This window comes from Dermacentor andersoni, chromosome 1 (assembly GCF_023375885.2).
Source record: "Dermacentor andersoni chromosome 1, qqDerAnde1_hic_scaffold, whole genome shotgun sequence".
In the NCBI taxonomy this organism is placed as follows: domain Eukaryota; kingdom Metazoa; phylum Arthropoda; class Arachnida; order Ixodida; family Ixodidae; genus Dermacentor; species Dermacentor andersoni.
This window is the reverse complement of record NC_092814.1, coordinates 388,095,122-388,110,860: the sequence shown is the minus strand read 5'-3', so window position 1 is coordinate 388,110,860 and position 15,739 is coordinate 388,095,122. Positions and strand designations below refer to the sequence as shown.

Genomic DNA, 15,739 nt, shown 5'->3' with positions numbered 1-15,739 from the left:
ACAGCTTCAGGCATACTAATAATGTGACTTATTCATGCAGTGCCAGTAAAATTTCCTCAACTATTGTTGCGAACTGGTTTAGCGAATATGTGTTATTAGTAATTGCGTTTATTCCAGTTCCTTATTGCTGTCGGAGAGTGCGAATATTTCAGGCAGGTAAAATGATGCGTGTATTCAATGAGTGTAAAAGATCGTTTGTGAACGTGTAGGCCTAGCTGACGTTGAAGAAATTTATCTAGTAGTGTACATATTTGGAGCATGGTTGTGCTGCTACAGGAGTTTTAATTGTGCTACTTTCGCCCTGTTCTCTAGGATAAGAACGCCAGCCCTTTTTAGTAATTCAGCGGGTGACTAAGAAAGTTCACAGTTGTTAAAAATGAACCATTTCTTTGGATGCCTTCTAGTTTATAACCTCATGCTTCGTGTTCCATGAAATATTAGCATATTCGAGAATTGTTCTAACGAATGCTTTGAAGTTTAGGAGTTTGGTTTCATGAATAATAATTAAGGCGACTCAAGAAGGGTACGACCGCTACTTCATTCTAAACTGAAAATACAGAGGACACAGCATAATTGACACAATAATTTTCGCCAAGTTCATGTATGGGCCAGCAGCGTCAAGCTAAAAGTATCTTGTCAGTAATCTTCATTCCGGCTCAGGATTAAGTGTCCATACGGTTACTCCAAGTGCTGCATGTATTGCCAGTTGGGGGCTGCAGGTGCATGCACCACTTGGACACCACGTGCACTGGATTATTGTTTAGTGAGGTCAGGTAAATAAGCACTCGCCCTGGTGAACGGGTTGCCAAACACAATCTGGACATCACCGGCAGTTGCAGATTCAACACGCGCACTCAAATATACAGCGAGAAACGAAAACATATAACAAAGATGCTGCGCAGTTGGTGCTGCGGTTGGAAAACTCGTGATGTATTTAGCTTTGCGTAATCGGAATCGGGATATGCACCTCTTGAAGACGCTGATTTTTCAGTGGTTACGTCTTCGACGAACTCCAGGTACACGGCCTTGTAGTCATTTCGAAGTTTTACAAAATAAAAAAAAAAATTGCCTGTTGCAGATAGCATAATTGTTTTCCTTGAGCTGGATTCTTCAAACGAGCGGACATTACTAGCACGAGCAATTGAAACACACATTTAACTAATTAGCAAATATTCACGAATTAACTTTTTAAATAATTATTTAAGGCACATATCGCGATTTATGAATGAAGTCGGTAAATCTGCAAGACGTTTCCACTTCAAATGAATTTCAAGGATGACACTAGTTTCGGGATATTATTTTCCAAAGTATGGGACCAAATATGTGGGTGCTCGAATTACTTTTGTGCTTCAATGCATAAAAGAGCGGTTTGTTAAGTGCAACAAGAGGGCGTTTTTACGGCGAGCTTGATGGCGCATCACGGGTGTCATTCTGGAAATTCGTTCCTAGTCGAGGCGCCTTTCAAACTGACCGGCTACAATTAATAAATTGCTATATGCTCCCTTAAGTCATTAATTAAGGGTTTAATTAATAACTTTTTGTTAGTTAGTTAAATATGCGTTTCGATTTATCGTGCAAGTAATGTTCTCCTCTCTGAATAATCCAGCTCAAGGAGTAGAATTACGCTATTCGCAGCGGGCGATTTTCAAAAATTCCGTAATACTTAAAAATTATGATCCCGCATGGCGCCCGTAGTGCAATACAGGCATGGCCTTGACCGATGTTTTTGACGAACAGTGCGCCTGCAAAGTCAAGAAGAGCGGCGTAACATTTCTACTGCGATCTCCAGGTAGCTGAACTGCTGAACTGTTTTGCCTACATGTAAGAACAGACCAAACATCAAGGCATCGTCTTCTTGACTAGCCGTCCGGCATGTGCGATACAAAATAGTCCCAAAATTTGTATCAGGTTATCTCTGATGCCGCCATTAAGGACCTTCGTGTGAGCTTGGTGAGACAGCTTAGCCGCTGGAGTATCCGCCCATCCGCCCTGCAGGTTTTCCCCAAAGTGGTCGCAAAGAGGCTTCTTCATGGCCTAACCGTCCTTGCTCCATCGTGCTAGCACACCGTGCTTTCACGATAATGACAGGCCTGCTGCGATGACGACGCAACCGCGCACCCGCCACGGTAGCTTAGTGGCTGGGGAGTTTAACGTTATACGAATACTTCCTGACAATAAAACAGAAGACTCCGTAGCTCCACAAAACGGTCTCGCAACTAATGCCCACACAACAAATATTACACTGCGGAAAAAGTTGAAAACACCGAGTTGAGCTGTCGAGCTTTAGGTGCCGAAACCACAATCTGAATATGGAGCCCGCCATAGTGGAGAACTCTCAATTAATTTTAACCTCCTGGGGTTCTTCAACCTGCTCATAAATTTGCAGCACACGAGCGTTCTTGCATTTTGCCACCACCGAAATAGGGCCACCGCGGCCGGGTCGAACAGCAACGTCGCAGAGCCCTTGCGTCTTCTCAAAGCCGGGAAAGGCTCTCATCGCTGAACTACGCGATTGGAAGATGAATTCAACGCGCTTCCTGGTTTGGGCCGACGACACGCGCCTCGTGCGCCTCGCTATCCGTTCGCAAGCAGTGTTTGCGCCCCGCCACGCCCTTGATAATAGATGGGTTCGATACGGCGAGAAATGCTGTCGCAGTTGTCGGGTTTGTTCACGCAAAGAGAGGAACGGCTTGATGGGCGCCGCCTAATGTCACACTGCTCGCAGTGATTCTCTTGGCGAAAAAGCAGCCGGCGCTGCTGACAGTTGTCGCTACTTTTCAAAATCCAAGAGCTTTAGGATGTCGAGCTCAGCAGCGCAATGCCATAGCTAAGTTCTGAACACTGGCTAACAAAGAAAACATTTTTTTTCCCTGAAAACTGATGGTTGTCTTGCAAAATAACGCCCAAAAATTCTGCAAAGCTAATAATACTAATACCTCCCAACCAACAAGTGGTTCTGTTCGATGAACGGAATGAATGGTCCTGTTCAACCAACCACAGGCTCTGGATGCCATGCCTTGCATCACTTATTGTCTTAGCGGCCTGAGAAACTAATTGATTAATTAGAACATACATGTGGTGTCGACGGTATAAACGCAACAATGCTGAATAACACCAAACTGCCAGCATTGATCCTTATCACCAGGAGTGATTCCGAAAAACTGGACAGCGCGCAAGATTGTTCCGGTCCCCACAAAAGGTCCTCGTTATTTGTGCAGCTGTTATCGCCCCATTTTGCTGACCAGTGTTCGTTATAAACTAATGGAACATGTTATATACTTTGAGATTGTAAACGTTAGTGTCCTATAGCTTTTTTCATCCTCCTCACCATGGATTGCGTGAACATATTTTGTGCGACACCCAACTATAACCATTTTTTAGCGACGCAAGTTCCAGACTCTACCTATACCTACCTGACGTTGCCCTTTCCTGGGTAACGTGGAAATTCGGCTTTGCTAGGTACGACCTGCTTTAAGTGAAGTGCAAAAAACAGAGACGGATGGAGAGTAGGACACATGCACATGTGTTGTACCCGCTGTCTGTCCCTGTTTCTTGCGCTTCACTTGCAATACCTTGCCTTGAACTTCAAAAACGCATTTAACAAATTTCCACACCAACGGCTACTCCTAAAACATTCTCATCTCAACATTAATGGCTTTTTCTCGACAGGATACGTGGAATTCTCAGTGATCGGAAGCAATATGCATATGATAACACATGCTGCCTAGCACGATGTCCTGTTCTTTCCGGTGTACCAAAATTAAGGCACATTTCTCGGATCCCTATTTCTTTGTAATTTACATTAATGAATTTCTTACAACTCTTCCAATAGTCGTTGGTTCGCAGAAGACTGTGCCATTCATGTCCAGGACTTCTGGACATCGCGCCTTCGTCATTTTGTGGAACTATACGGCAATGCACAGGCGTAACTGAATAACAAAATTTTTAGGAATTTATATTTCAACATATGGCCGAGTATCAACAAGGTTCAATTGAGAACGCGAAGAGGGTAGTCCTTTCCAACGAACATGTGCATTTACGACACGTAGTCGGAACATTGGTGCTGCGTAAAGCAGTGTTTTAGTGAGGAATGGGCGGTGAAATCACACGACGGGCACAAATCGTTTTGCACACTTCCGGCAGTGGCCACATTGATTTGAAGAAACGCTAAATTTAAAACGTAAAGCACTTTATCACAGCTGGCGCTGGAATGGTAATGGCACAAGCAATCTCAATTACTATGCTTGTACAGGTTTCTCAGAGGCAGCAGGGAGGGAGAGGAAGTGTATATGCGTGTGGCACGTCTTGAGCGTGCGTGAGCGTGTAGGCACACTTGCGTGTGCGCGTCTGTTTGTATCTCCGTATTTGAATCTGCGTGCACACGAGTGCGTGCATGCGTGTACGATCACACGCGCGTTTGTAGTTTGTGTATGCGTACATTTTCGTGTGCGTGAGTGCATGCAAGGTCGTGTGTAAATGTGTGTGTGGGCGAGCATGTGTCATACCTGTGCGTCTGTGTGTGTGCGTGTGTGTGTCTGTGTGTGTGCGCGCTGCTTGCACCTACCCTCGGAGGCAAGTGGGACATAGAGTTTATTTGAACCAATATTTAAATTCACGAGACAAGAACCATGACACTTCATATAAAATCTGTTTCTGAAATTGAAATCGATGAAAAAAAATGGACCTATAACGTCAATATTACCACCCTGAATTTCGTCACGATTTCAGCATCACCATCGGCACGGCCCTGCAAGAAGTTGTTAAGCACTTTATCTTCATTATCTTCCTTGCCTCGGCGGCAGGGCAATGTCTAGAGGCAAGTGACGCGCTAAATGCCCACCATCATTGTGTCATGCACCGCTTCTGCAACCAAGCAAGCTTTCAGCGGGACACGTTCGCTGCTATACTGACATTAAAACTTTAAACTGCTTGCCTTAGAAAAAAAAAAACGTGAATTAAAAATCGAGAGTGCACTGACCGCATGGAACATGCTTACGGAGCCCCATCATTGATGGCAATATCACAAAACGCTAGGTGCGGTCAGGTCGACCTAAGACATGACATGACAAGAACTTTATGTCCTGAGGGACTGAGATCTTGGGGAGCCAAAACCGAAGGCTCCCGAAGATCAAGTCGGTGGCTCCGACCACGATGGGACCGGGCGATCAGTGCACTCTCGATTTCTGGCAGCAGTGGTAGCGACCCTGGCACATTGGCTTACATTCCCCTGTTCTACGCAGATTCTTCGACGGCCCTTGTGTCTCCGGCGGTAGTCTTTGTGGCGCTACCTACCCTTTTCGTCTTTGGTGCTGCATCGTTCCCGTGTTACCTACACGTGCGGATTCCTCAGCCTGGCTGCTATCTACAGCGGATAGCGTCGACGATTTCTGCCACGGGGTGCCACTGCCGTCCCGATTCCTCGCTATAAAAGCCGCCGACGTGGAAGACGACATTTTGGCAGCAGCGGTAGTGACCCTGGCACATTGGCTTACATTCCCCTGTTCTACGCAGGTTAGTCCACGCCTTGTAACAGTCGCTCTTTAGTTCATTTCATGTTGTCTACTCTACCGCTGCTGCCACTCGAGTCTGCTTCCCTGTGTTTCCGTATCCTGTTCCCATGGCAACTGCAGGCACCTGTTGCTCACGCAATGAAGCTGTTAGCTCAGATGAAATGTCTGTGTCATGTGGCGAATGTAAGGGGCTCTTCCACATTGGGAAATGTGCTGGCTTATCGGATAAACAATATCAGAAAAAATCTGAATCGGCTAAACAAAAGTGGACTTGCTCTGCATGCAGAGTCGCAGGAAAGGATAGTGAAGGCTCAAGCGGGAAGTCGTCAGCTGATGAACTAACTGATATAAGGTCGCTTTTAGCGAACATAAGTCAAAAGTTCGATGAGTTGTTGCCGCTCAAAGAGACTGTGCCAGGCATTGAGCGGTCGGTACAACTAATGTCTGATAAGTATGACGAGATGTTGGCACGATTGGCCGCGCAAGAAAAGGACACGAAAGAAATCCGGAAAAGGCTTGAGCACCTTGAACAACGCTCTCACGCTAGTGACGATGCGACGAAGAAGTTAGAGGCGAATCTTAATGAGCTGGAATGGAGAAACCGCAGGTTCAACCTAGAAATTCATGGTGTTAGTGCAGCTGACAATGAAAATTTGCTTGAGAAAGTGAATTCTCTTGCCACAATGATTGAAGTCCCTGTACTTAGTAAAACCGATGTCACTGCCCTTCACCGCCTTCCATGCAAAGCCGGCCGCATTCCTGGTATAATTGTGAGGTATCTCAGGCAATCTGTTGGAGACCAGTGGCTGGACAGCCGCTCAAAGCTGAGGGAAAAGAAATCTAAGGTATTCTTTCAGGAAAACATGACCAGTTACAACCGGCAACTGCTTCGAGAGGCTAAAGACTGGGCTAAAGCGAATGGGTACACATTCGCGTGGCACAGGAATGGAAAGATCTTGCTGCGTAAGACCGAGGGCGACTCTGTGATCGTAGTGCGTCACAGATCAGACTTTCCTTCCTGAGCCTGCTCTCTTGTGAGCGTGCTGAAGTTGATCTTTCCTGCTTAAAGATGGCTACTGATAGTCCCTTCTTTCCGCATGAGGTAGATAATCTTGTCTCAAATCAACATGCTGGTTCATTGAAGTGTCTTCACCTTAATGTTCGTTCGCTCTATAACAAAGAAACAGATATCGATGACTTTATCAATGGTTTTCATTTTTTGTTTGATGCTGTAATGCTCAGTGAAACTTGGTGCAGAGATGGTCGTGACCTGCCTAAGTTTAGACATTATCGATCGTTTTGTGTGAACCGAACGAACCGCCGTGGCGGCGGTGTTTTGCTGTTGTTGAAAGAACATGTAAGTTGTGAATTGCTTCCCGACTTTTGTGTTTGTTGCGAAGATTTTGGAATGGTAACAGTTCGCGCGAATGAGTACATATTTTCTGTTTGCTACAGGCCTCCAAATGGAAATGTTCTTCAGTTCCTTTCTTTTTATGAACAGTTGCTGTCTTTTACTGCAGAAAATAGCACTTACTTGGTGTCCGCTGGTGATTTTAATATCGACATGCTGACCACTTCTGTACCACAAAAGACTATGTTAAATATTTTAGCTTCAAATGGTTATGAAAATTTAATCCGTACGCCAACAAGGATTACATCCGAAAGTGAAACATTGTTGGACTTGCTCATCACAAATGCTGACATTGAAAATGCTACTGCCGGGGTGATGTCACACGATCTTAGTGATCACCTTCCTGTATTTCTTTTTCTAAGAAAACACAACTTTAAAAAGAACAGGAAGCATGAGTATATCCTATATCAAAGTATTACTCAAACACGTCTAGATAGCTTCAGAGACGAACTTCTACGGTGCGACCTTAAACAAATTTTAGAAATAGATAACGTCGAAATCGCGTATGGCAAGCTTATTGATGAAGTCTCTCGAATATATAAGAACCATGTTCCAGAAAAAGAGCTCAGGCTCGGTAAAAAATTACGGAAGCCGTGGATAACCCCCGAATTGCTAAAACATATTAATTATAAGAACGCGCTCTATCACAAGTTCGTCAAGACTAAGGATCCAAGTATATTAAAGGAATACAAGTCGTATAGAAACAAGCTAAATAAGGAACTAAAATACCATAGGAAGTCCTATTTTCATGCAGAATTAGAGGGTTGTTTGAACAAACCTGATACCTTATGGAAAAAGTTAAATGATGTCTTAAATCGTCGAAAATCAGCTCCGCGAATACAAACTCTAACACTTGGCGGAAACAAAGTATCGGGAAGTGCTCTTGCAAATGTTTTTAATGATTACCTTGTAAACTTTTCTGGTGGTAGTGCGTCGTCTGATATTAGTGAATTTATGCCAAACAGGAATTCATCTTCCCTCTTTCTTCATCCCTTTACTGAGCACGAGGTGACATCAGTTTTCCTTTCACTAAAAAATAGCTCAAGTTGCGATGCAGAAGGCATGCAGGTTCGCCCTATCAAGTATGTGCTTGATATCATTTCCCCGTACATTACCTATATTTTTAATTTGTCTTTGTCAAGCGCTATCTTTCCTAAGCGGATGCAAATAGCCAGAGTGTCTGTATTGTTCAAAAAAGGTGACGTTAATGGCACTAAAAATTATAGACCCATTTCTATATTACCTGTTTTTTCGAAGGGTCTAGAAAAACTAATACTAATGCAGGTTTCGAAGTTTTTTGACAAGCACAGCCTAATTTCTCCAGCCCAGTTTGGATTTAGAAAACGACGGTCTACAGAATTAGCACTACTCCATCAAAAATAATTTATTTTATCGCAATTTGAAATTAAAAACATTGTCCTTGGTATTTAGATTGATTTTACTAAAGCATTTGATTGCATCCTTCACCCGGTTCTACTTGATAAGCTTGAAACCTACGGTATTCGAGGGCACTGTGGAAGCCTTATAAAATCTTATCTTGATAATCGCTATCAATATGTTGAAATAAACAATAGCCGCTCAAATTTGAAGCATATCACCAGAGGCGTTCCTCAGTGTAGCATTCTTGGCCCGTTCCTGTTTATCATATATATAAGTGACTTAGTGAATATCTATAAAGATGCGAAATACGTAATGTACGCAGACGACGCCAGTATTTTTTTTCGTCACCTGACTCTAGTAGCCTTGAGAATAAAGCTAACCCTGCTCTGAAAATTCTTCATGTATGGTCAAAACAAAACTGTCTACAAATCAATATAAACAAAACAAAAGCAATAATCTTTAGGCCCAAACCTAAGCAAATAATCAGTTCCATCAACCTTGTTTATGACGATGTAAACCTAGAAATTGTAGGTAATTTTAAAATACTTGGTGTTATTTTCACACAAAATATGCTTTGGGACATGCACATAGAATCGATATTGGGCAAATTATCTCGTGTAGTTGGCATGATGGTGCGGCTGTGATCTCTTTTACCTTACAGAATCAAGGTTCTTATTTATAACGCCCTATTTTTTTCTACACTTGATTATTGTCTGCTCGTGTGGGGTACCACATCACATACGAATCTAGAAAAGATACATATACATCAGAAAAAATTTTTGCGAGTACTATTTAACCCGCCTTACAATGCCCACACATCAGACTTATTTCCGATAGCAAATATAATACCCGTGTTTAACCTTTATAATTACAAGTTAAGTCAAGCTTTCAAACGGGAGATAAAAGAGAACTTAAAGTTTCTTCATGAGTTATTTAATCTCACCAGAAACACACATTCTTACATCACAAGGTGTACGGAACAGTGGAAGGTGGTCACTCCGCGTGCCAATTACTCTACAGAAAAGATATCATACACACTACCAACACTTTTAAATTTGTTTCTGAAATCAGGTCTTAATATTTATATAACTGGTGTACCAGCTTTACGTGAACATTTTGTCACTCAATCTTTCTTAAATAATTGAAGAGCGCTTTTCAGGTAATTTGTGTTCTTGCGTTTATTTTTGTGCATATTTCACATGTAGTCAATTGCTATGTATATATATGTCTCCTGTTCAATCGCTGTTTGCCTTGTAAAGGAGGCTGCGGGCTCTAGTCAAGTCGCTTGACTCTAAAGTGACTTTTACCCGCAGTCTCCTCCATCACTGATAGAAATAAAGACGTTATTATTATTAAGTCCCGCCGCAATGTCGTGGGACCTCTGGACAGCCTGGAGTTGAATGTGGAGATTGCTGCTCTTGAGAAATTCCTGCCATTGTTCTTTCGTGATGGGTGGAGAGGCGTTAAGGGCTGGGCAAATCCAGATCATGTGGTCAAAGGAGCATGAGTCATGACCCAATTTGGGGCACGACTGTGAGTGTTCAGGATCTATCTTATTAAGGGACCGAGGAGTGGGATACGAACGGATTTGCAGGAGTCTGAGGGTGGTAGCCTGAGGTTTGTTCAATTTGGGGTAAGGGGGTGGAAATGTCCTCCTACCTAGTCGATAATGGGAAACGATTTCGTGCAAAGTACATAATGCATCTTTGTGGAAGTTGACCTCGTTCCTAGCCTGGTTACCCGCGACAGCGGCGTGCGTGAAATGGTGCGCTCTCCGGTGGGCCTGCTCGTTAGGATTACATCCAAGCGGGTTAATTGAGCTGTCTAGATGGGCTGGGAACCACGAGATTTGGTATCCTCCTTAGCTGCTCTCCCTAGTCCTTTGAAGTGCTTTAATCACAATACTGTCCGCCTGTTCAGATATGAGGGCGGACGAGAAGGATCTAACCGCCGTGCGTGAGTCTGAGCAGACGATAGCGGGAACTTTTGAGCTGTGAAAAGCCAGAGTGATCGCCGCTTCCTCGGCCACACGGGCAAACATCGTATAAACAGAGGCTGCATTGACCAGGTTGCGCCCCGCGTCTACCACCGAGACAGCGAACTTATCCCCACTGTCATATCTGGCAGCATCGACAAAGAGGGCATCTAGTTCTTGCTGATTGATCGTTTTAAGGATGGACTTGGCTCTCGCGAATCTTTTACCCTCGTTATGCACTGGGTGGATGTTTCGCGGGACGGGGTCAACCATGATGCGACTTCTGCGTTCCCGGGTCAAGCTAACTTTGGTTGCCGGTTCATGTCTGGGTTGGATTCCCGCTTCTTCTAAAATCTTAATTCCTGGCTTAGTGGATAAAAGTCTCATTATCTGAGCCGCTGTGTGAGCTTCTATTAGCTCATCGATGGTATTATGGAGTCCTAGCTCCAGCAGCTTCTCAGTGCTTGTGGACTGCGGAAGGCCGAGCACGCGCTTGAGGCCGGTTCTCATTAAAGAGTCGAGCTCGACCTTTTCCGCCTTACTCCCATTAAGGTACGGCGCGATGTAGATGACATGACCCAGGAAGAATGCCTTATAAGCTCTGAGAAAATTGTCCTCTTTGAGACCGCCTCTTCGATTTGAGACGCGGGCTACAAGTCTTAGGACACTACTAGCCTGTTCAGTGAGCCTGTTGAGGGCCATCGAGTTACAGCCCTTGGCATCAATGAGGAGACCTAGAACTTTGACCGAGTCGATCCTCGGTATGGGATGCCCACTCTTAGCTCGAATTTATATCGGCAGAGTTTCCAGAGGCACAAGATTTCTGACGCCCTGTCTGGACTGGCGGTATAACAGTAGCTCTGATTTAGCGGGGAGTGTTCAAGGCCCGTGTTTGAAAGAAAACCTTCGGTAGCCTCCAACGCGCTTTGTAACGAGTGTTCGAGCATGGCTAGCGATCCGCCCGGCGCCCAGATCGTGATATCGTCCGCATAAATGGCGTGACCCACGTTCGGGATTGCAGCGAGGCGAGTGGAGAGTTTGTGCACGGCTATATTAAATAAGAGTGGGGAGAGGACCGAGCCCTGCGGGGTGCCGCAGGTGCCTAGTTCTTAGGGTCCTCCCGTGACCATGCCTTGTCGGAGGTGTGCCTTGCGATCCGCGAGGAAAGATCTGGTGTAATTATGAAACCGCTGGCCCAGGTTGCGAGACGAAATCTCCGTCAGGATGTGTTTATGCGCGACCCTGTCGAAGGCCTTGGAGAGGTCCAGTGCGAGGATCCCTCTCACGTCGCGAGTATAGTTATCAAAGATTGCTTTCTTAAGCAAAAGCATAGCGTCTTGTGTGGACAACGCCTGTCTAAAGCCGATTAGGTTGTGTCTAAAGGCCTCCTTGTTTTCAATATGTTCAGTGATCCTGTTATGTATCGCATGCTCCGCAACCTTGGCGATGCATGATGCAAGGGAAATAGGCCGCGGAATATTTATATGTGGCGGTTTTCCTGGTTTGGGTATGAGTACCACTTTTGCGGTACGCCAGTCTATCGGGACCTGTCCACTTTTCCATGCCTCATTTATTTTGGCCGCGACTATCTCGATTGCCCTATCGTCTAGGTTCCCGAGGAGTTTGTTCGTGATTCCATCAGGTCCCGGTGCTGATCTGCCATTTAGATTGAAGAGAACGTGTCTGATCTCTGACAAGGTGAAAGGTTCGTCTATGTCAGGTGCCGAGAATCCCATGTAGTTCACACGCTCTACCGGGCGATCCGCGTCTTTGGCGAGGGGGAGATAAGTACGTGCTAAGTTGTTGGCTAATTCCCTGTCGGTGAGACCGCTTGCGGTTTGCTTCTTAATGAGCAAGGCTAAGGGTGTTTTTAGTCTGTTTATGGTTGAGGAGACTTTTCAGTAAGCTCCATTTGCTACCTCTTCGCATACGCCCGTCCGTTTCGGTACACGTCTCATTCCATTGCTGCCGGGCGAGTTGGGCCGAATAGGTTTCAATCTCCTTGTTAATCAAGGTTAACTAGGTTAATGTTAGGTTTTAATCTCCTTGTTTGGTTGCTCCTTTAACCGCCATGTTCAGATTCTCTAGCAGATCTACATACGTTTCGTCTGGCGGGACTGTTTCATTTCTGATTTTTCGAAAAAGGTCCCAGTCCACATACTCATATCTAGCGGGTGGTGTGGGTTTGACACGCAACAGAATTTCAAGTATGTAATGGTCCTTGCCTAGCCCCTGCTGGAGGTTGTCCCACGTGCCTTCGATACCTCGGAGGAAGGTGAGATCGGGAGTCGTATCTCGACTGACCGAATTACCGGATCTGGTGGGGAGCCTTGGGTCTGTGACGAGTAATAAGCCGAACTCTGCAGCGTTGAAGGTCAAGTTCGTCCCTTTTGCACTTTTGTAACCGTACCCCCTTTCCGTATTGGGTGCGTTAAAGTCACCCGCAACAACGAGAGGCGCGCTTCTCGCCGCCCTAGACGTAGTGCCTAGTAATGTTTTAAAGCCTCTTTTCCTGTCCGATCGTGCACTGTACACACTGAGAATGAAAATGTTAGAATTGATTGTTCTGTTGGGTACAATTTCTATTAACTGGGCCTCGAGGCCCGCTTTGTACGCGCGGACCTCGTGCTCAACGAACGAGATGTTCTTTCTGATTAGGGTAGCGATACCTGTGTCCTTATCTCTCCTGTATGCTACCGTGCGGTACCCCGAGAGGGAAATTTCAGCTGTACATTGCGTTTACGGTAACAATATAACTTGCGGTTTGTCCCCAATAGGCCTGATAATTTTTTTTCCCCTTACATAAGGCACCCGTCTTCCGTTAATAAAAGTTAGTTGACAGTCAGCGCTTGTGTCCTGTCCCTTATACTTTGTGGTTGCATGTGTTTGCGCTGTAAACAGTTTTCATGTCAGGCCTGATAAGCTGTCCCAATGGGGCCTTGCGCCTCTGGAAACTTGCGCAGTTACAGTGCCCGATTTTCAGATTGTTGCTATTCGTGTTCGCCATTTTGCCTACTGAGAATGATGAATTAGCCCTTTAGCTCCACTTTCGGGATTCGGGTTTGCCTGATTCTGCACTGTCGACACCGTAAGCTTGCCTTTGGCTTGGACCTCGGGTCTCTCTAGTTGAGTTAATCTCGTCTCCATCGCGCAGAGCATTTCCATCACGCGTCCTAGGGTCTTTTCTATGGCAGCTAGCTTACCTCTGCTGTTTATTTTGGCAAGAAGATTGGCGGCGGTAGCTATGGCTTCGCTCGGCTCAGCCATCTCCATCCTCCTCTTCTGTCTCGCTCACCGGTTCTGGGTTGGGAGCTTTACGCTTGAATTTGCCAACAAGTTGGCCTAGATCTTTAATTTTATCCTCACCGCGGTTCGAGATTTGCCCTGTAATGCTATTTAAGGCCTCTTTAAGCTCTGCAAGTTCATGCCTGAGCTGTTGATTTGCCGCCTCAAGTGTTTGGATTCGGGGATCATTCACTTGCTCTGACTGTGCCTCCCCACTTGCTCTTTTGGCCGTCGTAGTCTTCTTTCCCATCGAAGGCGCTGTGCCGGAGCCCTTGACTTTGTCGGCCCACGTGGCTCGCTTCGCAGGCTGGGAGCGAGACCGCGACCGGGATCTCGATCTGGATGCGCTGGAATTCCCGCCTTACCCTGAGTCGGTTCACCTCCTGGAGCGAGAGCGCCCCCTCGATTGTGAGTGGGCTCGCAGGGTGGAGCCACCATATGCTGCCGCAGATGTCACCGAGCTCGGTGCGTAGGAGATACTGATGTCATCGCCGCTGGCCATCTGTGCTTTTCGCAACATTTGTCGTCGCCTTCGACGCCGACGCCTAACGATATACGGGATCTGGTAGCGTTGTTTGCATGTCCTATCCCCGGTGATATGGGGGCTGCCGCATGCTTCACATTTGGGTGTGCATTGGTGTTCCTCCTCTTCTGACTCTGATGACTTCATTTTCCCACAGCCGCAGCACTTCTTTTCCTCTTCGCTACTGGGGCACACGTCGACTCGGTGACCCACATGGCCACACGCGTAGCATACATCTACCTGCTGTTTGTACAGAAAGCATGGAACGAGGGCGCCTCCACACATGACCGTGTTGGGCACTCGCATGCCGTCGAAGAGCATAACAACTACTTGTGTGTTCTTAATTCTTCTCACTTCTAATGCCGTAGGGTTTCTTGGATTCAGAATCATCCTCTTAAGGGCTCCTTCGTCAAATGAAGGGTCTATGTTTCTTATTACACCTTTGCACGTGTCATCAGGGGCAGAAATGTAGGCTGACACCTCAAAGGCGCCGAGTTTAGTATGTATCTTGCTGATTCTTGCATATGCCCTCGCGTATTGATCGTGAGGGATAGAGATAACTAAAATGTTCTGCATCTTGTTTGGGCACACGGTATCCTCAGCAGTCTGCTGTTCCGTCAAGGCCGCCGCCATGGCCAGGGCTTGGGCGAGGAGCATGATATCCGTTTTGGAAACGTCGAGGCCTCCCTTGGGGCGCACGATGATCTTGATTTGGTCCTTGGGTAATTTCGGTAGCCTCGAGGCTGCCGTTACCTGCTTCATGAACCTTTTGGCCGGCGAGTTGGCCGTGCGGCTGCCAGCCAGCATATTCTTGGTGACTCTTTGCCCGCCATATGACGGCGTATTCGCCGGTTGTTTTCGTTTGCTGCCGAGGGCGATCGTCCATCCCGCTTCATCGAGCTCCTCCGGGGCGATTTCCATCCCTTCGACGACTATGGTCCCGGGCATGGTTTCTGTTGGTCAGTAGTTCGCTTGGAACGCCGGTCGTCCGCGCCGGCGGGGGGTTAGGCCTACGCCTTCTCGCGCTGCCGCGCCGTAAGTAGGCGTAGCCGGTTAGGGTTGGCGCTCTCGCGGCGTGGTCGGAGATTCAAGGTGTTAGAAAATGGTGAAAAGTCCACCCACCGATAAGAGTTCACTATCTGCGCAATCCTCGGAACTTGCCGCTTCATAAAAGGTGTAGTTTCCGTGGGTCGGCTTCGCAAAACAGCCAAAAACCTTGGAAAATGTGAGCCGATGGCACGTCCGCATTACTTTGCGCCTTCTTCTTCTTCCTCCACCCAGTCGACCTTAGAGCCGTTCTTTTTTTTTTGCCTCAGTTACGCCTTCGGAGAGCGTTTAATTGCAAAGTACTTGTTCGCATAGCTCTTACAGAACCATGTGTAATAAAAATTTCTACGCTCAGCTAGATAATATTGAGGACCGGCTGTAAACAACTCATTTGTTTTAGCTACCTAAATCAATTATAGAACATTTTCTTAGCGTATATCTTCGTTAACTACGCGCAGAATTGATCGAATTACTCCGTATCCAGAGGTTAGCATCTGAACGCTCGAATGATAATAATGCGAGCAAGATTTACATTGGCCTATTTTTTTTTAAACTTTGGTGCCATTAAGAATACCGCGGCAATATTTGTGGTGCAGTAGGCTTCCGAT

The 15,739-nt window shown here is 46.1% G+C and overlaps 1 protein-coding gene across 1 annotated transcript in view; it reads right to left on the bottom strand.

Moving 5' to 3' along the window:
* The window catches only part of LOC126518708 (organic cation transporter protein-like), a 332,875-nt gene that overhangs the window by 37,272 nt on the left and 279,864 nt on the right, over window positions 1-15,739 (bottom strand). The gene's annotated exons all lie outside the window — the stretch shown is intronic.